Below are 25,494 nucleotides of genomic sequence, written 5' to 3'. Positions count from 1 at the left end.
TGTGTCATCCAATTTAGATTTTACGTTCAAAATGTATGATTAAAAATACATAGAAGAGTGTTACGCCAACATAATCATAATCAATCTCAAACCAAGCAAAATTGGTGCAGTAATTCAAAAACAAAATTAACAAAAATTAGCCTACAGAGAAATAAGAAATTTTCATTTTTATACAATTTACTTGATTCAATGAAGTACCAGTCTCTTGGGAATAAGTAAGGTCAGAAACATAGATACACTTCTGTGTCTCCCAGTGTCAGATTTTTATTGAGTTGCAATAGTCACAAGCTATGTGAATTTGTTGCTGTTACTGCTCAAGTAGTACTAATCTCACTTGACAGCCATTAGCCATTAGTAACGTGGCTTTTCTAATCTTAATAATACTATTAGAGCTCCAATCATGTATTGTTCTACACAATAATATAGAAATTATAGAATTGATAATAAAGGATTGATGAGGTGATTAGTCTCAAATACAGCTTGCAGAAAACAAGAACAGAGAGTTTAAACAGATGCAAAGGGAGTCACTAAAGGTAGTTAAATTGTTAACCATATGAACCCAATCACATTCATACTGTGGCACAGTGGTGTCAGAAGGCAGAACTGTTCTAAGGTGTAGAGCGGTTGCATGGCTTAGAGCTGATCCTCAGCCTACTAGACCTTAGAGAAAAGCAAACTAGAGTGTGTCACATCAGGGAAGTCAACCTGAGCTGAAAAATTTGGGAATAAGACTAGTCGTTGCTATTCTTTTATCTTAGCTGCTTACACTGGTGGTGTGCAGATGTGTCACTGTATGATTCCTTGTCTTATAGTTCAGTACCCCCTTTTATGTGATTTACATGATGTGCTTGATAAGTTGATGGGTCCAGCTCTGTCTGACTTGACTTAATATGCCCAAGTATCCTTGGCTTGCTTTAATCTTATTGAAGGTATTCTATCATTTTACCTTATAGTTTTTGCCAGACAGATTACTTGCACAAAAAAAGATAGTCAGTCTTCCACATCACTTGCACTCAAATGGAGTCTCTACTTAAAGAAAACACGGTCTGAAAGCTAGGATCTATAAAATGTGGAGTAAATGTGGAACAGATCATAGCCTGATCTCCCTATGGTCTTTATGAAAAGTAGACCTGGTTGGGACAAATTGAACCAAGAGCAGACAAAACCATAAAGCTTTCAGACTCAATGGCAGCCACAGTCACAGGCACAGCCAGTAGAGTAAGGTAGCAGGAGAATACCAGAGAGCCACTGGCAGCCAAGGGTTCTGACAATCAAGATTCAGAGCTGTAACATCAGAGCCAGATAAGAGTCCCAGAGCGTCTTTGAGAACTAAAGTCCTGGATAACTAAATCTATGAGCTGTAACATGAAGAGGCAGAGTTCCAGGGAGTAAATGAAAGGAGAAAATGTAAGAAGATCAGACTACAAAGGACAGAAGTATCCAGAAGGTGAATGCGTATGACGTGGGTGCTCAGTATAGGAAGTCTCAAGCACTGTTTGCTAGAAATGTTTGAGAGAAAGTCATTTAAGCATCAAGGAGCAGGGAGTTTCAACTTGCAAATCTTATACAAAATAAGATCAGAGGCAGACTCTGGGTTTCAAGGTTTAGGAAACCCAGCTATGTCTCTCAAACTCGTGTCCATTGACATTAATAGAGCTTTTGCATACTTAACTGTGATGTCTACCTAAATAGAACAACAGTCCTCAACCATGAATTTTGTGGACATCAGAAATGTTTGTTGGCATTGGGTAGAGTATAAAGTTATGTCGGATTACAGAAGTTTTAAAGCAAAGATGACAGTCATAAATATTTAGAATTATTATTTTTTATTGCATGGGATGCTCAAAAACACAGGCCATTTAAAATCTTCACAGACATCCTGGACTAGTAAGAAATAATGCCTAAGGGAACACACTTTTACAGTCATACTCACTGAAACATAATAAATATTTTCAAAAGGAAATAACTAAATGAAAAAAATCAATTAACACAAAGAGAAATGAGGTATTCTTTGTAATAATAAGCATAATCTGCAAGAAAAATTGTAGTCCTTGTAAATTCTTGTTGAATACATTATGCAAAGAACTAATTGTTACAGTTAAAGTAAAATACAATATAGAAAAATATCTAGTTAAGTGGGAAAGCTGTAAAAAGAATTAAGTAGATTTTTAAAACCTGTATTGTATTTTAAGAAACATTACTATTGAACATAAGCATTGTTGAAAGACAAGTTACTTCTGAGTAAGGTAAAAAAGCTCATCAAAGCCAGCTAAGCTTTTACAAGAACAAAAGTATAAAAACAGACTAAAACATTTTTTAAAAATACTTCCTTTTTGAAAGAAATGTGAACGCTTTCTAAGAAAATAAACTGGAAATCTAGAGGTATATACTGAAAGGTGAGCAGTCTATTACTGGACACTTCCTTTACAAATAGCTTTTGCTGGTTTAGGACATAGTCTCATGACCAAAAATGTCACCTAGGGAAAGAAAATGTAGCACAATTTTGTGTGTTTTAGAACACTCTTGCACAAGAATTTTGAAAATCCAAGAGTCCCATATCTGTAAGTGATTTTATTCTCTAGTTTTTTGGCTCAATTATTTTGCTAAAATAGAAGGAGATCAATGCTTTCTGAAAGGCAAGAAAGTATGTCTTAGTGTAGTAAAAGAAGAAATATTTCTGTACAACATGTAAATCTTATTTTGAATATACATTATTTTTTTAAACTTAAAGATATTTGTGGTGATTAGAATCTGAGTGAAGAAAGGAAGAGAGAATGTAAAATTCGGAAATGTTAACATATCATCCACAACCTTCCTTCTAAAGATACAGAAATGAGTCTAATTCTCAAAGAAAAAGGATTATGCCCAAAAGTTAGAACATAATGAAAGAGGAAATGAATCAGTAAAATGGCAGCTAGTTCCTGACCAACCAAGCTAAGACTCTCAATGAACTGAAGTGATCCATTGTTTCCCTATAGTCTTAAAAGTAAAAATTAAAGCAATCTCCAAAATATATATGTGCCTGGCACTGGTGGCTCATGCCTGTAATCCTAATTACTCAGGTGACTGCGATCTGAGCATCATTGTACAAAGCCAAGGCAGGCAGGCAAATCTATGAGACTCTTACTCTAATTAACCATGAGAAAACTGAAAGTGGGTCTGTGCTAAAAGTGGTAAAACACTAGCCTGTAGCAAAAGAGCTCAGGGACAGTACACAGTCCCAAGGTCAAGCCCCATAAACAACAGCAACAACAACAAAAAAGAAATACAAAGTTTACAGGTCATTTTTCTGTTTCTCTATCTTACTCAAAGTAAAATAAAAATAGTATTACACCTACCAAAGGAAAAGATGACTTTCTGATTATTTTGCTTATCATGCTAAACACTTTCTTTTAACTATTGTACTTCATGCTTCTGCTTTTATGGTATGTAAATTTTATTTGTAGTTAAATAGCATCATATTTACTATACATACTTAGTATTAATAGGTTTAAATAATTTAATATGCAATAAATATTTAGTGTTTAATATGTATGCTTATAGGTCATTGAAAAATAGAGGCAATATTAGTATGACTGTTGTATATTCTAAGTACTATAAACACTCATGTAATAACAACAATCATGTCTCTTGCTGCTTATATGTGAGAAATACCTCCACAGAAAATCCCACTTTCAGAAATCTAGAGGAAGGAGATGTTAACTTTTTAAGGTTGTATATATTATGATACTTTTTAGGCTAATTAGGGAAACAGACTCTTAGAAGGAATACATGAACTAGTTATTTTCTACATATTTCTGAGCTCAGTGGATAAATATCTTAATACTGCTATACCATTAGTACCTTCATATCATTTGTTTTTATTCATCAATTAATAAATTGTTTTTAATATTTGTCCATAACTTGTTTTCAATGTTTCAAAGTGATGAGGCTCTATGAGTAAGATAATTCTATCAAGGAATATGTTTAAAATATAGTATCTAAATACAATTACACAGTATGAAAAAAATCACTTTACTTTGCTGATTAACCACATTAAACCAATCTCCATCTGACTGGTAAACAGCCCTGATTTTCATAAATAATTTAATAGGAAAAGGATGACTTTTCACTGCTTTTGAACAATAAGCAATAAATTTCACTGCTAAAAATAATTACTAAATGAAAGAAGGGCATATGTTTGTAAATCTGTAATTTCTTCCTTAAACTAAGCACAGAATAAAGTTGAGAAAAATAAACAAGCTAACTAAATGTGGAATGAACATATTGAACTCATAGGTTATTTCTGATATGCTCAGAGATTATATTAAGGTGATTTTACACTAATGCCAAACTCCCCACTCCTCTACAATATCCCCGATGACCATGTTAGAGGTGGCTTCTGGGAAATGATGACCAAGATTGTCCTTTCTTTGCCTACCTCCAAGATTGTCCATGAGGGATCTTAATGTTTAATATATTGATTTGTACATACCAAAATAAAGTTTGAAAATACAAGAAGTCTAATTTTCAACAAATATATATTTTTTAATTCTGGCATTTTAAAGCTCTTTTCTTCCTAATTATCTGGATTCCTGTTAACTAAATAACTTACATCTCTTTTTACTTCACAGGAGACAATATTTAACTTCTTTCAAGTTTTCATTACATTTCACTAGGTATTTTATTTTACATTTTAGAAATTAAGTTAAATTCCATGGATTTTTATTCCCAATATTTTCATAGAAATATGAGTCACAGAACTGAGAGAGAGCTTGTCATGCATATTGTACACATTTATTGGAATTCTCTGGAAATAAAAACTGAATAGGATTCACTATTTTCAAACTAAAGTTAACTAACAATTAGAGATTAATCAAAGATATAAGTGTCTTTGTTAATAAGAATAAATAGTACGAAGAATTAGGAAATGAAAAGCTTTTCTCTACGTTAGGCACTCCATGGTCAGTGTCCCATTCATAGTTTCATATTCCTTTTAAGGAATCTACAATTGAGAAGGAATAATGTCACTCCAGAGAAACAAAAAAAAAGCTTAGAAATGGATTTTTTTTCCTGATGCCACAGTTAAATTTGGAATTGCCCTGCAGGAAATTATGATTCTCCACTGCATTTAAGTAGATTTCATTTATAAAACTGGAGTAAGGCAAAAATCAAAATTGAGAAAAAGTAGGATCCCTTTGTTTCATTTGGATCACAGGAATTCCTATAAAATAACAAATCTGGATGGAAGAAAATTTAATGGATTGAATCAAACTAATGCGACTGATTTTCTAACTAGTTCTTTTGGAAATATAGAAACTAAACACTTGCTCATTGAAGTTTGTTTACAAACCTCAGTGGCTTTCCAGGTATATTTCCAGATACATTTAAATGAAAATATTTCCTGAGGGTTCCTTTTTTTCTCGTTCCTCTTAAAATTGTTTGATAAGGTTGGAATCACTGTTACATGTACTTTCAGAATTACAGTGTATTGAACTGATACAAGTTATTTTGATTTGTATAAATGCAAGAGCATACTCTATATTAATCATTCTGCTTCACCACTCAACAAGATGGATTTAAAGCCTTCTCAGTAGTCCCAAGTTTATATATATAAATATATATATATACACATAGAAATTTCCTAATAGGTCATCAAGATCATTTTGATGTCAGGAAAATAACACTATTGAAAAATAGCCTTCCCTATTTAATTTTAGGCTGCCAAATTCCAAAGTAATGAAGTTTTGTTTCAAGAAAAGAAGTTAATCAGGAATAAATTTATAGTTATGTAAAAACAGTTCAACGTAAAATTTCCACATACAACTCTAAATTCAAGCTACTTATCATAATATGGACCCAAAGAAACTTGTTTCTAATCCAACTTGTTAGATGTTTTTTTTACTTGAGGAGACCGAGATTGTAAACAATTATGGTGATGTGGAAAGGCTATAAAAGCAAAGAACTATATCAGAGTAAATTAATTTAAAATTTATTCAAAAAGTATGCCTAAATGTTGTGGTACAGCTCTATAATCCCAGCTATTCAATGCAACAATGTCTCCAGTTCCAGCTAAACATGATAGAGAGACTTCAGATCTACCAGTCATGTGGATGTTCTGGCATGTCCATGTAATCTCAGCTATGCTGAAGGGAAGTTTCTGAGACAAACAATTAGAGCAGTGTCCCTAACAGATGGAAGTGTGGATCAAATAATAGAGCTCCCATCAAGCACTGGGGAACTTTGAGTTAAAGACTCCAAAACAACAGAACACAAGAAAATAAAAAGCAGCTGAGTTCAGAAATCAAAACCAATGACAAATGGGAACAAACTGAAGGGGGAAAAAACCCTGCAAACTACCATAAATAAAAACCTCTTGTTTCCATTTCTTGGAATTAATCTCGATAAGCATCACTTTATATGGTCATAGGCACATAGCTATTAGGCCCTTCTAATCCTGTCCTAAGATTATTCTCCTTTGTTCTCACTATGTGAATGTTTAGAATCCTGTTTAGTTAATCATGTGCAAGGTTGATTTTTTTTTGTCTTTTAAAAATTATCCATTGGATTTATGTGCAGATTTATCAACACATTCTAGCTATTACAAATGAGGGAAACCATGAAGCTTGTGTTTCTCTGGGTCTCCCTTATTTCACTTAATATAAGTATTTTCACCAGGTGCCAGTAGCCTGTAATCCCAGCTATGCAGGAGGCTGAGATCTGAGGATTGTGGTTCAAAGCCAGCCCAGGCAGGATACTCTTACCTCCAATGAATCACCAGAAAACCAGAAGTGGTGCTGTATCTCATGTGGTAGAGCAATAGCCTTGAGCTGAAGAGCTGAGGGACAGCACCCAGGCCCAGAGTTCAAGCCTCACAATTATATATATATATATATATATATATATATATATATATATATATATATCCTTACAAATGATACAATGTTATTCTTCCTAATGGAAGCAGAAAGAACGTGTATATATACTACATTTTCTTGATTCATTCATCCACTAGGAGCATCTGGGTTGATTCCATATCTTAGTTATGGTAAACAGTGCTGCAATAAACATGTTTGTGGTGGTGGCTTTAGTGAGGGCTAGTCTATGATCATTTGGGTAAATTCCCAAGAGGTGGGATTTCTGGGTCACAAGTAATCTCTATGTTTAGGTTTTTTTAATTTAGGTTTTTTTTTTTTTGTGAAGGGGAAAGGGAAACACACAAATGGTGGGACAAAGGGTGAACCAATTTATCAGTGATAGTTAGTGGATACTTTATTGGAAGTGAATAATACAACTTAGGGAACAGGGGGTTTGGGAGGGGAAACATGGGGGGAAATGAGGGAGGAGGTGACACTGTTCAAAAAGAAATGTACACATTACCTGATTTATGTAGCTGTAACCCCTTGGTACAAAACATTTACAATAAAAGCTGAGAGAGAGGATCTTTGCCAGTAAGTCTAGCACTAAGAAAGTGAGGTGAAGTAAGAGGAACATTATTGCAAATTAATGTAAATCAAAGCATGAGCTCTTTTCTGAAAAACAAAGGAAAAAAGAGCTAGTGTGTGTCAAGTGATACAGAATTTTGCCTAGAAAGCCAAATCCCCTCATTTAAATCCCAGTACAATTATATACTCCCACCTCCACCCCCAAACCAAAAATTTAGCCTAATGAAGAGTAAACTGTTTCATTTCACTTAGAATCATTTTATATAATTATATGTACAATAAAAAGACACAGTTTATCTTGGCTTTTGAAGTTAACATCCAATTTGCATGACTATATTCTACGATGAAGATGCTTTTTAAAAATAGTTTTGAATGTGTTTATTATCATTAAGTACTTATACAAAGGTTTATGAGTATAGTATGTACAAATTAGTTTATGAGTATAGTCCATCTTGATAAATGTCACCTCTTTCAACATTCCACTAACCACTTTCAAACCATCCAGCCTTTATTTATCTTCATCTTAGGGCACGTATGGATTTTTTTTTTTTTTTTGTCGGTCGTGGGTCTTGAACTCTGGGCCTGGGCACTGTCCCTCAGCTCTTCAGCTCAAGGCGAGCGCTCTACCACTTGAGCTACAGAGCCACTTCCAGTTTTCTGGTGGTTTATTGGAGATAGGAGTCTCACGGTCTCTCCTGCCCGGGCTGGCTTTGAACCGCAATCCTCAGATCTCAGCATCCTGAGTAGCTAGGATTACAGGCGTGAGCCACCAGTGCCCGGCTAGGTATGGATTTTTTTGTCCTTTACAAAGGAGTTTAGAGCATTGAAAAAGTAGGTTTTTAGATAGTTAGCTTACAGATTTGATTAGAAATTTAATTCCTGAGCTTTTAAATTTTCTTGTTTAAATGGATATGCAGCTAGATGTACTAAAACGAGAGATTCATATCCTTTTATGTATGTATAATGATGACTATATAGATGTACACATATATAATACATATATATGATTACTGACTATGCAGATACACTTTTTTCTTTGCATAAACATAGTGTTTAGGGCTGGGAAGGTGGCTCCGTGGTAGAGTGCTTGCCTTGAGCTGAAGAGGGACAGCGCCTAGGCACAGAGTTCTAAGCCCCATGACCGACAAAAAAAAATAGTGTTAAAAAAAAGTGTTTAAATGGATGAATTTTTATTTTTTATTTTTGTCGGTCTTGGGGCTTAGAACTCTGGGCCTACGCGCTGTCCCTCTTCAGCTCAAGGCTAGCGCTGTACCACTGGAACCACAGAACCACTTCCGGCATTTTCTGCTTATGTGGTGCCTCACGCATGCAAGTACACACACTACATCTATTTTATTAAGAAAATATTTCAAATGAATGTTGAAAGTGAAAAAAATATATATTGACTCTTCACAAGTGGCTTGAAGAAGATTGAGATGTATTAAATAATGAGTTGAAGGCTTGAAATTCAAAATAGAGAATGTGTAAAATATCCTAAATTGAAAATGTAATCATTAAACTATGGCCAAACTCCTGAAATCAATGTCTGGGATTGTGAATGGCACATTTCATAATTTATTGATACATAAATTTCTTAGCTCTGAGCTTTCACACACAATCTGACACAAGGTACTTATTATTAAATAAAATGACAGTCTTTTCTTGCTAATAAAGATGAATAAAATAGTTGTATTTATAACATTAAGCCAAAATATTTTATCATCCATGTTTTCTTTAATTCATGCAAAAAAGTATGTATACATTCTGCTCAAAATATCAGCAGATTTTTTTATTTTAAATCTAATGTAGTAAGCACATGTCAATTTTTTAGCACCCATTGAATTCAGATACGATGCCTGCCAAGTATGTATAATGCTGCCTCATGAAGCCCTGAAAGCAAAGGCTGATTGGAGAAAAATTTTAAGAAAGCATCAAACTGTGATTTACCAGCTCTTTTCTGATGTTTGCATGGACTCAACACTAAAAGCCTGAGTCATAAAAATGAGCATATAGAGATGGAGAGAGCAACAATTCAGAAAGCTTATCTTTAAGAAGCCAGGAAGTGAACTTCTGAAAGTTCAGATTAGAAGAAATCACAAAGACTGTGTGCATGTGTCAACTTAGCTTCTATAAAAAGCTTGGCATTCAAATACTGGGCATGTGTGCAACTCAAAAGATTATCATTGTACTCTCCTTCTCTGGGCTTAAGGCCCTCAGAATATAGGCAAAGCCAAGAATATGTGCACAGCTCAATTCTGTGTTATTTTCTTTGCATTTTTCTTGTTAAAAAATAAAGCAAAAATTTTGTTATTTCTCTTACTCTCCTCAAATTAGAAAAATGTATATACAAGATGCAGAGCACCAAATCAAATACAGTGAAAACAAGGGTTATACCATGGGAGAAGAACATACAAAACAAACAAAAAATCACATGGAACATTACAAGCCTTATGTTTTATGTTAAAAACAACAGCAAGAAAGATAAAAACACTTGTGTCCCTCTCTTGGGGTTCATTTCACTTAGCATCATCTTATATGGTCATATGCAGGTTGACCCATTGTAACAATGAGATGTACAATATACTCTTTTGAAAACGAACTTCACAACTTCAGGGGGAGGAGGGAGGAGTTGGGGAGGGCAGAAGGGAAAGGATGGTAGGGGAAAAACAAATGCTCGATAGGAAAAGGACTCATTACCTTACTCATGTAACTGTAATCCCTCTGTATAGTATTTTTACAATAAGAAATATATACAAAAAAAATAAAGCAAGGGAAAAGTAAGGATCTTCTGAGTCACCAAATTGTGATAATCCTAATGGAGCACATATGACTCCTAATGGAGTAATCATATTGTAACATGATTTAAGTTGTTTCATCAATGTATTCAATTAAGGGTCAATCAATATTAAATCAATAGCCACTATAATTTTTAGATATTTGCATGGCTAAATGATGAGTATCAATTTGTAAACACCTCTGTTTGGAAATATTTAATGTATTTAACTAAGAATCTTCTCATAAATAAATATTAGAAGTTTCTTTAGAGAGTAAAGTTATAAAATAATAAATGAAAACATTTCAGCCTTTGGCCAGGTTCCAGTAGCTCATTCCTATAATCCTCACTACGTAGGAGGCTGAAGAAGCACAGTTTAGTGTGAACTCAGGCTGAAAGGTCTACAAAACAGCCAACTCCAATTAACTAACAAGATGCTGCTGAGTATGTTTCTCAAGTGGTAGGGCACCAACTGCTGTCAGCCAGCAAGTCAGCCATGCGCACAAAATTCTGATTTTTAAGCCCCAGTTACTTTGATTTTCTAAAAGATGAAATAACAAGTATAAGATATGTACCATTTAATTGCTGTGATTAAGTAAAGGAACAATACTCGAGGGAAGGCATAAGGTGTTTTTTTGTTTGTTTTTACCATTTATTGGAATCCTTCAAGCACCACTGCCCTCTACATCTCTCTGTGAACTATTTGTCACTCCCCTCTCTATTACCATGAACAAATTCATTGCCTCACACATCTCAGACACACATTCTTGATGGCATTCCTAACTTGCTTCTCAATTCAACTGTCTTCTTTAGCTAGTGAAATATGTCTTCACAGTGAATTACTTAATAAACGTGTACATCCAGTTGACAATAAATAAACCCACAACATGATCATGAGAAAATTCTAGTCATTATGTAATAAAATTATTCCAAACATTTTATATAAAAGATAGGAAGTATAGCCTTCATCTGTTTTCTAGTCTTCCTGACCTGTCTACTATGCATGTTTGTGTGTTTTTCATTTCATGTGATGTTGTACTCATTTTTTACAGGCTAACAAATTGTACTTGCTTGTTTCTGTGTGGCTTCATGTACTTTAGCCTAGCTACCACTCATCTATCTGCTATAATTTTCCATTCATCCTTTGAAACCAAGATCATACTTTATCCAAGACGTATTTCCACATTCCCCTTATTCTCAAATTATCCAAAAGATTCATATTGAACAGCCTTATGTTCTAGGCATTGACTTGGCTATTTTCTTTATGATAAATAATATTAAGAAAAGGTGTTGATATTTTAAGGGAGAAAATGGAAGTAGGAAGAAGAAAGGTCATAAAATTACAGAGTATTTGGGGCCATAAATCAAAATCAAATTGACCTCCTTCCAAAATAATTTTTGCCCTTTTCACAGCATGGTGTTTTATGAAATTTGCTCAAATTTTATAGGTCTACACTTTATAATATATGGTACTCACAGGAGTATATAGTAGCTTGAAAAGGATTTTAAATGGATATATGGCTATAGAAAGGCTAAATGCATATAAAATGGTTGTATTTATCCATCTATATGGATAAAAATTTATATCAACTTTTAAAATTTCTTGTCATAAGGATTCAAAGATTATCACTAAAAGAAAATATGTGAGTTCTTTATTCCAAACAAGTAATAAGGGTGAATCTTGATTCACAGGATGCAAATATCATCATGAAGAATGAAAGTTTAATGACTTAAAAGAAATCTCTAAAAGCAATTTCTAGTTTGCAAAAATATGGATTTTTTTAAACTCAAAACTTTGCTTCATGGCAATTGTTTAGCATGGTTGGGAAATCCCAGGGAAACAAAATGGCAAAATGGCAAATGAAATTTTCACATTAATATCTCTCAGGGGTAGACAGAATTAGATTGGTAATGACAGAATCTCTAATTAGAAATACAACATTTCTGCACATAAACACATTTTTTAAAAGAAAGCACCACATATTGTCATTCAGAGATAAATGTTACATAGAACATGATCCTGAGTGTTATTTTAGAATTTCTCTAAAGCCACATAGAACTGTGACAAAAATGATTGCAACACATTATTTGGCTCAAGTATTTTACTATTTAGTTGAAAAAAAACCCTTAATGTTCTCTGTACATTTTCTTTTCCCTTGGTGGAAATAATTTAAATCCATGAAAACAGAAACATCTGAACACTGGGATTTTAATAATTAGCCTTGCAATATACACACATTTTCAGTAACAAAAACCTAACTTGTACAGAACATTAATTTGTTTAGAATGCATGGATTATAATGAATATATCCCTTCAGGCAGGACATCACTTGAACAACATACCCAAAATGGCAAGACTAGCCTAAAGGGAAATTTAAAACTTTATTGTTTTTAAAGCCATGACATTAAGGTATCATATTGCTCTGTGCAATATTGACTTATAATTTATGTTATCTCTGTCTTTCTTAACATTTAATTGAATATAAACTCTGGGGACAGAGTTAGATGTGTATTAAAATATCCAGCTTACATACAACATAGCACTCATAGACTAGTTTGATAATAATTTGCCTCAAGCTATAATAACTATTAACCTAAATCTACATATTACTTTGAAAAATACATATTCAACTTGTATAGTATTTTCCTAAAATTTGCAAGCTAAATGAGTCAAAGTCAATGCATTGACAGTAATAATCTGCAGAGACCATGACAATAAACTATTATCTCCAATACCAATTTAAAGAGACCACTTATTAGAAGGAAAATTACCAGCAAACTTGAAATATAAAATGAAGCTGTAGGAGGAGCTATATATCCACCAAGTAGAGGAGAACAGCCTAGTTTCATTTCATTATTATTTAATAAGGGATGAAGCTAAAAACAAAACAAAAAAAAAAAAGCTTCTCTACACTAACCAAAAAATAGCTTGTTTGTTTTTCAGTTTAGTTTATCTGCAAAACATATATTTAAATTTCTATCCATAATGCTCAGGAAACAATGATTACTGAAAAGATATTAACATCCATAAGCTGTGACACAATTATGGGTTTTTTTATTGTGCTCTATATTCAAATTATACATTAGCATGAGTTGATTTATTTGACTATTATACAAAGAACATGAGATTCCTTATGTGAAGATCTAGGTCTTCCAGTTGCTTTTCATGTCTTAACTTTTATTGTGTCTGCTGCATTTTAAAAAAGAATTAAGAAGTTCTGAGGTTTATCCAAATGTTCAAGGTACACAGACACAATAATAGTTCTGCAAATGTACTCATAAACAAATACCTAGAACCTCTGAATATATTGTGTCACATATAATATCTTTGTAGTTATGATTAAGAGTTTTGATTTGTGGATCCAACACAATCACAGGGACCTTGCAAATGAATTTGGGGACAGAAGAGTCAAAATTAGAGTCAAAGTTCAGAGTCCAAAAATGCTATGATATGTATCTTAACAGTAAACAACCAATTTGTTATTCAAAATTCTGTGACCACTATGCATTTGAGAATGAAAAGAAATTGAGTATCCTCTAGAATTTGCAAAATGAAACCAATTGTTTGGACTTCTGACCTTCAGAGACCTCACATGGTCAATAAATTTTCATTATTTTAAGATATTAGTTGATGTACTGATTTGTTAGGGCAGCAATATGAAGTTAATACAGTGGTGGAAACAGTAGAAAATAGAAAATATAAAGTAGAAATGAACTTTTCATGTTCAAATGAGAATTATTTCCTTCCAAAGAAATGCATAAAATAAGTCATTGCTTAATTACTAGTTTTATAAAGGAATTTATTCAGCTTTAGATTTTATGAATATATCTATATATCTACATACCTATATCTCTATACCTAAATCTATTTATCATCTATCTATGTATTATCTATCTATCTATCTATCTATCTATCTATCTATCTATCTATCTATCTATCCCTATCTGTCTGTCTATCTTTAAGCAGTTGTACATATAAGTTGCCATTCATCAAAGCAGTTTATCTAAAATTGATCTTGAGCAATGGCACTCCTTTCCACATTCTCATATACCCTCCCAGCCCACGTCTTGCCCCACTTTTCTTAATTTTTCAGGAAACACATTGAATTTTGATTGCATTCGAACCCCTTTCTTCTCCATATTTTTTTCAATCTGCATTCGAACCCCTTTCTTCTCCATATTTTTTTCAATCTACTGACCCTCGACACTACCCCATACCTTTCAAGTATCCATTTCTTAATTATTTTGTTGAAATTGGATTTTGGCTTTCTAAGGATTTTGAGTTTTCCCCTGAATCTACCATATTACAATTAATGCATTTGTATTCTTCCTGTATTTTAATAAAGTTTTTAGATATGTCCTGTACCAGGCAAATTTCTAATAAGTTCAGTATATGGTGTTTTAGGCTAATTTAAAGAAGGGAAATATTCATCTACTGGGACTCATTAGTAAAGTTTATATGAACAGTACATTATAACAGGAAGCACCCTGTTTTTGGTGGAGAAGATATTTTGGAAAAGGTACATCTTAATAGTAGGAAGCAACAAGCTGGGATTTGGTGGCTCACACCTTTCATCCTAGCTACTTAAGGGGCTCTAAGGATTGTGGCTTGAACTAAGCCCTGGAAGGAAAGTAAGTCCATGAGAATCTTATCTTCAATTAATCACCAAAAAAGCCACACACATAGAGACATGCATGCATGCATGCACACACGTGCACTCATGCACACATGAATACTTAAAATAAAATATATAAATAAGTGAAAATTAAATGGAAAAATAGTAGGACAGTCTATAACATAATTAAAACAACCAACCAATAAATTGATTCATTAGTATAAAATACATGAAGAGTATAAAACAGTTTTCAAATCCAGCGAGATGTTGATTCTTTTGTTTTGTTTAGTTTTTATGTTTTTTATTGTGAAAATACTGTACATAGGGGTTACAGTTACATGAGCAAGGTAATGAGTACATTTATTATCAAGCATTGTTGCCTCCTCCTTTGTTTGTCCTCTACCATCCCTTCCCTCCCATCTCCACAACTACCCCCCCACACCTAAATTGTAAAGTTCATTGTTCAACAGTATCTTGTACATCTAATTGTTACAATGGGTCATCTTGTATACTGATTCTTTTTGTGTAAGTGTTTTTTGTCAAAGAGAGACAGACATGGTGGGGGGCAGGAAAGAGAGGAAAAAAGAGAGTATTTATTATAAAGTGTTTAATAAAGATGTACATCATATGTACATTAAGAATGTACATATGATTTTTATCATGTTATGAAAGAAGAGTAAACAATGCTTTCACATAAATAACAGGGATAACATAAGTATGAAGAAAGAAAGTTTTTACTATGCATTGAGTGTGTTTTCTGAAATTATTTATTCTTAAATATGCATATATAAAATGATTATTTTAAAATAATATTGTATATGATCCATGTGTTTACACATACGAAAAGTCTGTATTTGTATTTGAGTATAGGTATAGTTTTATACTTAACCACTTCTTTAATTTATTCAAATACATATTCCAAAATTATAAACTAGTGTCAGTAAAAAGGAACAAAAATTCAGAGAGATATCAAACATGTCATCATTACTAACTAAAATGACAAAACAGGAAAACTTCTATCTGATATTCAAGAAAATAAACTATGAAGAAATAAATATATGCCCTACTGCTTATCTTTTAATTGTAATAATTATTAAAATTGTAGAAGTATTTATAAGGAATGTAAGAATACAGAAAATGTCACTTTATTAAATTTGTCTATTTTTCTTTGTAGAAAACACACCAACACACATTATTCAGTAAAGACTAGACACCTCAGGGAAATGAATGAGCATTTATGAAGAACACAGGAAAGAGCTGGTGAGACTTATCTTACTATTCGTCTAACGTTAAGATAAAATAGATTATAATAGTGGAATATTGTTCATTCTCCCACATGCTGATGATATTAATAAAACTAGCAGAAGGGAAGATGCAGAAAATATCCTGATTACCTCAAGGAATTGTTCTGTTACAAACATGAATGTGAAACGTTTCAATTTTGCAGAAAACTTAACCTTACATAACAGAAAATTAGGTAGATACATGTCTTCATTGTTTAAAAGTAAATGCAAGGTAAGAAGAATGTAGGGAGTAGAAAGACATTACAAGATCATTTTAGTATAATAGTAAGCTTTGAATTGTATGAACCTGTTATAGACTTCATCCTATCAAGTTGGTTAACAAAGTAAAACTTTATAAAAACCCAGACAAAAGTAATGATAGGGATTAAAAATAGCAATAAGGACTAAAGAACTCCACACAAAGTCAAACAAACAGAAACAAACAAAAAGAAGTCAGAGTTGTGGCTGTAATAATACACAAAATATCTGGACAAAAGTTCTAAGAGAGAAAATTAATCTGTAGGTTTCAGTATAATATAGAATTAAAGTAACTCTCAATAACTGTGCACAAAATAGCTCAGTAAGTATCCTTGTGAAGTAGAAAGGATAAAGTGTGAAATATAGAAAGCTACACACATAATAGGTGATAATACTCCTGATGCAGATCAAATATGAAAGTTTCATATGATTATGGAAGTGTTGAACAACATAAGATGAAAATATATTTTAAATGTATATGGCAAGCTTTAATTTTAAGGGAAATGATTTTGTTTCTACTACATATGAAAATGTTTTTCCAAAAAATTAAACCTTCAAAAATTTTCCAATTTTATCTTATACATTTTATTTATATATTTTGTTTTAATTTTGTTTTTCAGATGCTAGTTCTGGGACTTGAATTGAGGGCCTGGGCACTGTCTCTTAGCTTCGTCACTTAAAGCTTGTGCAACAGCTCCACTTCTTTTTGGTGGTTAATTGAAGATAAGGGACTCATGAACTTTCCCACCCAGCTAAAGAGGATTCCACATGTGATGTCTGTGTTTGTGTAGTCATTGATCCACAACTGAGTTTCTTTCCAATGAGCTCCAAAAGTCATTTGTGGTCCATTAAATAATGTTAAATAATGTTCTGTAAATTCTTCAGTTAGTATGTCTTTCATGAGAGATGGAAAAACCTTTTTCAGAGTTATTGTAAGTATCTATGGTTTAAAAGATATTAAAGCACCTCATAAACTACAAAGCCCTGTATATAGTGTCATTGTAATGACACAATATTTTCTTCATGTTTACTCAGCACTTATGGAATCCTTTTTTAAGCTTTATTCAGTATTTTTTTTTAGTCATTTATACAATTCATTTAATAGTATAAGGAATGACATTGCTTCACAAGCTCTTCAGACCCAAAGAAAAGGGGGTAATTATGGAATTCAAATCTCAGAATTTCATGTTAGTACCCCTCTATGAGTAAAAGTAAGTTTTGAAACTTATGAATAATATCAGAAATTTGAAAGCTCTGAAAATGTAGAGCTAATGTATATCTAAAATCCAGTGATATTGTACATAAATTATCTCAGAGTAATTAAAAATGTCATGGTAATAAGATTATTTTTAATCCAGTAGTAGATAACAGTGATCCTCACATTTTGGACTCTTGGAAACTTATTTTATGTAATGATGGTAAATAACAAGGATGTATTGTGTATGTACTGTGGATTAACAGACTTCTATACACAAAAGATATCAGTAGCTACTTGGTTTAACCAGAAGTCTTAATTATTTTCGTGGGAAGGTATCAAGAAACTGGTTATAAATTCATATTAGGAACTGAAGTTGTTATATATTTCCTATAACTCAATGATAAATTAACATAATATTTAATTAGCATAATGATTATCTAATAATGGTTATTTGAACCACAATCACAATTTTTAAAGTAAGTTCTTATATTCTATATTTACAGAATACATAATTGTTTCTGAATAATAATTGATTTTACACCATCATCAAAGAAGAAAAATGCCTATATTTCTAATGACTCATGAAGCTGAGGTTGAAATATTAAGATTTGAAGACACTCTGAAACACAAAAAACTATGGTATGTTTATCTAAAATTAATAATCACAGACCAGCTATAAGTAAAATGTTGGAGTAGGAGTGTAATATTTTGAATGTAAGCTCTAATACACCTGCAAAAAGCAAACAAAGCAAACGAACAGAAACAAAATTTCAGTTACATTGTACTTTTAAACCAGCAAGCCAGCAAGAATATCTTCAATGCATCACTATTTGTCATAGTCAAGATATGGGAAGATACCATGCCCCTATAAATAATGAATGATGAATATTCCATATATACACACATATTTATGTAAATATATGCATGTTTGTATAAAATATGTTTGTGTGTATATACATGCATACATGTATATACTAAGCCAGCTTCACAAACATGAGAGACAATATTTTTACTTATATGTGGATGCTAGACCAAATATATATATATATATATATATATATATATATATATATATGCACAGAAGCATATACTTATGACCAACCAGATTGAAGTAGAGTATCATGGTTAAGGTATCATGGTTAAGCCCATTTGAATAGTTAGCATGCTGTTTAACAAAAATGAATAGTAGTCATTTGAAATTTGTATCATATCATATGTAGGTATTTGTGGTTTAAAAGAGAAAACATTATCAAATACATTTTATATGTTTTGAATATTGATTAATAAAGCTTACTGAGACTGAGTTGGAGTAGGAATAAGAAAATGATGAAGGGGCTAACTCTGACCAAGATAAATTTTGTATAGATAAGCGGACATGTTAAATGAAATTCTCTTGCACTACTGACACTATTTAAATAGATAACTGGATTGATCAAATTTAGGTAATATTGGTATGAATAAAATTAAATCTTTATGAATATTCATATAATTATATGTACAGAACTATTGATATTGCATATACTGTATCACAATAGCACAATTTTGACATCTTTATGGATTAAACTGTTAGATTTGAAATACTTTTTGGATTAATAACAGGACATTGTTTTCCCTATTTCCATACTCTTTTAGAAGTGGAAAATAGGCAAATTTTCTTAAAGTAAATTCATGTTGCATTAAAAATAGGACTAAATAAGGAATTTCTGGGGCTTGGATCAAAATAAAACAATAAATTTCAATTTAAAGTCTTTTCAAAAAGTAATATAGTGGGCTGGGAATGTGGCTTGCCTAGCATGTGTGAAGCCCTGGGTTCAATTTCTCAGTACTACATAAATGGAAAAAGCTAGAAATGGTGCTGTGGATCAAGTGGTAGAGTGCTAGCCTTGAGCAAAAGAAGCTCGGGGGTAATGCCCAGGCTCTGAGTTCAAGCCCCAGGACAGCCAAAAGAGAAAAAAGTAATACAACAACAACAAAGCATTAAACCAAGTGCAATTTGCTTTTAAGTCTAGAATCCATTAAAAGTGCAAATACTGCATGCTAATGAAAGCAAACCTGGAAACAGAAATTATTGTTTTGAAATTGTATTTGCCAGTTCTCTTGCTACAGGAAAACTGACAGAACACTACCCTGGCTTTCTTTGTATTGTAAACTATCATTGCACACTGTTAAGGCCATATTTTCAGTAGATTCCTCATAGCAAAGGGTAGGTATGACAAGGCTTTTCAATCTAACCTTTCTCTGAAAGATAATATATTTCTAACAGATGGTTCTCCTTGATATCCACCATTATCTTTACAATGATTTTTCTGAAACTGTGTGGTAGTTGAAATTTTATTTTTATTTCCAATATTCTTCACCTCTCCCTCGTTCTCATTGAGAATCAGAAATGCATCATGGTCTGATAATTGTTCTGACCTCTGGCTGCCTCTCCTTCTGAGTCATTCTATACATTGCTCTCATCTTGAAGGAGTCAAACTAAAGCATATGGTTACAGAAGTGACGGGAAGCGAATAGACTGCATGCTGAGCTTGCTTACTCATCCCCTAGCAGGCAAACATGGTGATTCTTAGAGTTGTGTGTATGACAGAGACTCTCTGTCTCTGTCAGCCTTCTTGATAGATGGTTCCTTGAGATGTGAGGCATAATTTTCACCAATTGGAGAGATGATCTAAAAACTGCAATGCTTAGGCATTTAAGAAATATGAACTGTAGTGGAGATAGCTAGTTATTTCTGATGTCTACATCAAGATAATATGGGACTTCAGTCATTAATAGCTCCTGACTTTGAAAGTGATACTTTTTGGTAGCATACAAATAGGTCATTATGTACTTCTTGGAACAATAAAGTAGCTGAACAGAACATAGAATATCTAATAATTAATGTTATATAGTTTGTGAATATCTTGATAGGAGGACATGTTACAATCCACACTGAGTGTACAATCCAGATTTTTGAAGATGCTTAATCAGAGAGAGTTTTACTTTAAAAATGTGTAAGAAAATCATTCAACAGTGTAGTAATTTCTTGGCATTCAGAATTTCACAAGTTGGCAGAAAACTAAGAGAATGGTTTAGGTTTTCTGTGAGGGTAGCCTGAGAAGACAATTAACCAATTAAATAAATGATAACTGAGCTCTCCTGGCTGCCAGTGAAAGAAGGGAGAAGCTGAGGGACTCAGGACAGGTTCAGTCCCCATGGTGATGTGTCATTGTGTCTCACTTTCCTGGAATTGAGTTTTACAGAGGACACCAATGACACCTGTCACAAAGGTTGTACAATATATTGAAGTTAAGATACATCACAAGAAAATCCATCCATATCTTTGCATTGTAGGTAAGGTCTGAAGACAGAAGAAGTGATTCATCAATGTCAACTAAAGTAGTATAATAGAGACCAGATAATAGTGTTCAACTGTCAGAGAACAGAAGGCTGTGAATACTATAATGAAGATTGAAAAGAGCAACAAACAAAAACTCACCAATCAGGAATTGATAGTGCGTAATACATGATTAATTTCTCAGAGACTCAACAGTGGTGCAACAGAAGACATTTGAGGGTATTTTTCAAAACAATAGCAAAAAACCATGATTGTTATGGGAAGGGATGGGAAAGGGAAACAAAGGAGGAGGCTACAATGCTTGATAAGAAATGTACTCATTATCTTGCCCATGTAATTGTAACCCCTCTGTACAGTATTTTCACAATAAAAAATAAAAATAAAAAAACATGATTATTGCTTAATCCTTATCCTTTTTACTATTCTAGACTGAATGAGGTGGTGGAGTGCTTGGTAGAAATCGCCTTGTAACTATGTTGCAAGTTTAGACAACTCTTCTTTCTCCAGTTCCTTTCCAAAACTAGCACTGGCTGTTTATGATATTGAAGACTTGTTTGAAAAATGCTGAATGCAAAATTTTGTCATGGGTACCCAGATGGGCCTTCTCTTAAGGTAGGTCCTAGCAAAAGAAAGAAACATGATTTTAGTCTACTGTGGTATATTCATTGTATCTACCGGCACATCCACTAATAATTTCCCCTAATGCACGACATTTTGATGCAAGTAATAGTCAGTTGGAAATTACATTAGTTTCCACCTTTCCTTTTTGCTTGTAACAGTAATGTCTATATATAGGAGGAAAAGCATTTTTAAGGTCTAAAGCTACAAGCTTCTATTTTTAACTCAACTAAGTGATATTTGGTATACATAGGAAAATAATATTCAGAACAGGAAAATATTGAGAGATAGAAAAAAAGCAATGGAAAGAGAATAGAAACATTCTAGTTCCTGTTATGTATGTGGAAAATCAAGGAAGTACACTCAATTCAGAAATCTGAATCAACCTTTGTTGAAACTCTAAATAATTTAAATAAAAGAAGTTAACAGTAAGGTTAGAGAATACTTTCAATCATTCAATTACAATTCATTTGTGTTAGGAAATGGGTTGTATAGCACGTGGTTCAAAGGAAGACACACCTGGGAATGGCTTTTGTTCCCTCTCTTTTCTTGGTGTGAAAACTGTTTTCACCATGTTATCTTGTTTCTATAGCCAGTATCTATTTGCTAAAATTTTCAGTGGGAATACACTCTATGTAAAAGCCTATATACTCATTATTTATGACTATTTATAATACTTAGATTACCATCATAAAATTTTCCTTAGTACTTCTAATAATACTAGTAAGTTGATACAAAAATCAAATCTTACTTCAACCAAAACAAAGCATTTGAAATCCAGATAAAAGTAGCTCACACTGTTAATCTTTTCTAATGGAGAGGAAGAAAGCAGGAGGATCATGATTCTAAGGTAGCACAGGACTTACAGGTGGGAATCTCTTTTCAACCAATACCTGCACCTGGTGGTGAGTACATGTCATCTAAGGGGCATCTGAGACTGGATTGGGAGTATCACAGTTATAGGCTAGGCAGCACAGGAAAGCTCACAAAACTCCATCTTCTACAGTAAAACAGCTGAGGATCAGGCATGTGTCTGTCATCCCAGCTACAATGCATGAACCAAAGTCTAAGTATATAACCAAGTTCGAAGTTAGGTTGAATCTCAAGAATATCCAGTATCAAAAAGTCTGGGAGACGTGGCTAGCAAGCATCATATTGCAACTTCAAACTCCAGTACCAACATCAACAACCAAAAGAGAAACATCAAAATATTTCTATATACTTGGATATATATAATACAATGTATTACTTTTACACACTACTCTCTGTGCTACAAAACAATAGAAAGTCTAGTAATCAGGGGGAACACTTGTCTTCACCTTTGTTTTCTCTATCATCTCCCGTTCAGTTATCCACTATCCTACTGTCAAGTTTTATATGATATAGGTAGTATTTTTGTTTGGTTTTGTTTTGTTTGGGTTTTGTTTTCATTTTAAGTCTAAAGTTCAGTGAGGTCCACTTTGATGTATTCTTTATGTTGATTCTGTTTGCCCATGAGTTTCTCAGGCCTTATTTCCATTTAATTTTGCTTCAATGATATATAATAAATAAATAACTATAACTTTCTTGTTTTAACATGTGCTTAGAACATTTGAACTGTCTCAAAATACAATATCTATTCATCACAAAAAGGAACATGGTAGGTCTATCAAGAAAGTGCCTGCCTGATCGAATGTGACCAAAAGTTTGATGTAAGTATTATCACATCAAAGTTGTGTGACAACTAATACAATGTAATGAAAGGGATATGGTATAATTCTCCCACTCTTCTTTCCCGAAATACATAACCACAATTTAATACAAAAAGCTATAATCAAAATATGCTGCAAAACAACAGAGAGGTAATCTTCACACGTGTGAAGACAAGGAAGCCTGGACAATTGTTCAAAACCAATATAACCTAAAGGAGATATGGCAAGTAAATGCAAGATGTAATTCTGAGTTGCATCTAGTTATCTGGATTTCAGCTAATTTAGGAATGACTCCACTGCATGTGATTACAGGCTGTGGCTTGAAGTCAGGTCTTCACCACTAGTATTTCATTCTACTGAATTAGCAAGTACTGGAGGCTTTCTCTCTTTGTTTCTTTTTCTCCCCTCCCTCCCTCCTGGCCTTCCTTCCCTCCTTCCCTCCATCTCTCTTTCTTTCTTTCTCTTTTTTTTTTTTCTGTCTCAGTCGTGGGGCTTGAACTCTCCTTCTGATCACTGTCCCTCAGCTCTTCAACTCAAGGCGAGAGCTCTACCACTTGAACTACAGCGCCATTTCCTGTTTTTTGGTAGTTTATTGGAGGTAAGAGTCTTGTGGACTTTCTTGCCCCGGCTGGTTTGAACCCTAATCCTCAGATCTCAGCCTCCTGTGTAGCTAGGATTACAGGCGTGAGCCACTGGCGCCCGGCTCTTTCTTTTTTTCTATAGCCAATTTGCACAGCAAGTTCTACTGCAAGCGTATATTACAATTTTCTGCTCGCTTCATTTTTCAAACATCTAATTAGCTAATGCAATCACAAAATAAAAGCCAAGAATTGAGAGGTAACATGGTGCATAGTTATATAATACTGCTATTCCAGGACCATGAAGAGTTGATATCAATAATTCAGCCTTATATACTTGGCAGATGATTCCATTCACTGTGTGGTCTAGCACACTCATGAATTCCAGACTCAGATGTAAAGTGGTGCCAACTACACCACTGAACCCCAGAAAGGTGCTGTCCCTGATTGCTTTATCCCTGCCAAGTGGTATCTTCCCTAATTTTCTTGATTTTCTGGTTTTCTTGATATGATGTTCTCTATCTATGATGGTTCCAGCCAAAGATATTTTCACTTTGCATTATCAGTTATGAAATCTGATAACTCTTTCCAGCATCAATTCTCTTCTTATGTTCTGGAGAAATATATACAGATACAATTTTTTAAAAAGAAAGGAAAAGAACTAGAGTGCTGAAATATTTTCCATCAATGATGTACATATGTACATGCATTTTTCGGTGCATATGGTTTATAATGTCTTATTAAATTTTATGTAATAAAAATATACCTATCTAGTTAACTATTTAGAAGAAAATTAAAGTCAGATTTCCATCTAAGCTGATTATGCAGAGAAGAATGATTAGCCTGTATAACAATAATGTCCTATGTACATATGTGAAAATGGAACTAAGAAAAGGGAATGAATTATAGGGAGAAAGACAAATGGGATGATGCTAAATATGATAAATTATGCTCTAATATTGACATTTTGAAATGAAACTTAACTATTTAAAGATAATAAAAAGTAAATTAAATATCTAAATTGTACAACTACATAAAGAGAATAATTATATACCTAAAATTCAAAACTATATAAAATATTCCTTATACTTACTCAAATATTTATAAAAGACTAAAAATTTTGACATGTAAAGTTAAAATATTTAAAGTTAAATATCATAAAAATTAGTTAAAACTTTGTGAGAATGAGAACTAAAAACATAAATATTGATTGAATAATTTGATTTTTTTTTTTTTTTTTTTTTTTTGTCGGTCGTGGGGCTTGAACTCTGGGCCTGAGCGCTGTCCCTCAGCTCTTCAGCTCAAGGCGAGCGCTTTACCACTTGAGCTACAGCGCCACTTCCGGTTTTCTGGTGGTTTATTGGAGATAGGAGTCTCACGGTCTCTCCTGCCCGGGCTGGCTTTGAACCACGATCCTCAGATCTCAGACTCCTGAGTAGCTAGGATTACAGGCGTGAGCCTCCAGCGCCTGGCTGATTGAATAATTTTCTATATTAAAATTGTAATCTTTCCCACGTAGGATAACAAGTAGAAAATTGTATCTATAGCAATGGTGAGACAGTATATTATAATATCTACTGTGAAATAATTGAACTACATATTTAAATTTTACTTAATAAAAAGGCAATATTCATTTACTACAGAAAAGCAAAGATAAAAATTCAAATTATTTTTAAAAGCAGTAAATATATTTTGTTAGTAAAATAGTATAAACTCAA

The sequence above is a fragment of the Dipodomys merriami genome, unplaced genomic scaffold (genome assembly GCF_024711535.1).
Source record: "Dipodomys merriami isolate MVZ:Mamm:240054 unplaced genomic scaffold, mDipMer1.0.p SCAF_6, whole genome shotgun sequence".
Classification (NCBI taxonomy): Eukaryota; Metazoa; Chordata; class Mammalia; order Rodentia; family Heteromyidae; genus Dipodomys; species Dipodomys merriami.
The sequence above is the reverse complement of the archived record's forward strand: the minus strand, read 5'-3'. Positions refer to the sequence as shown.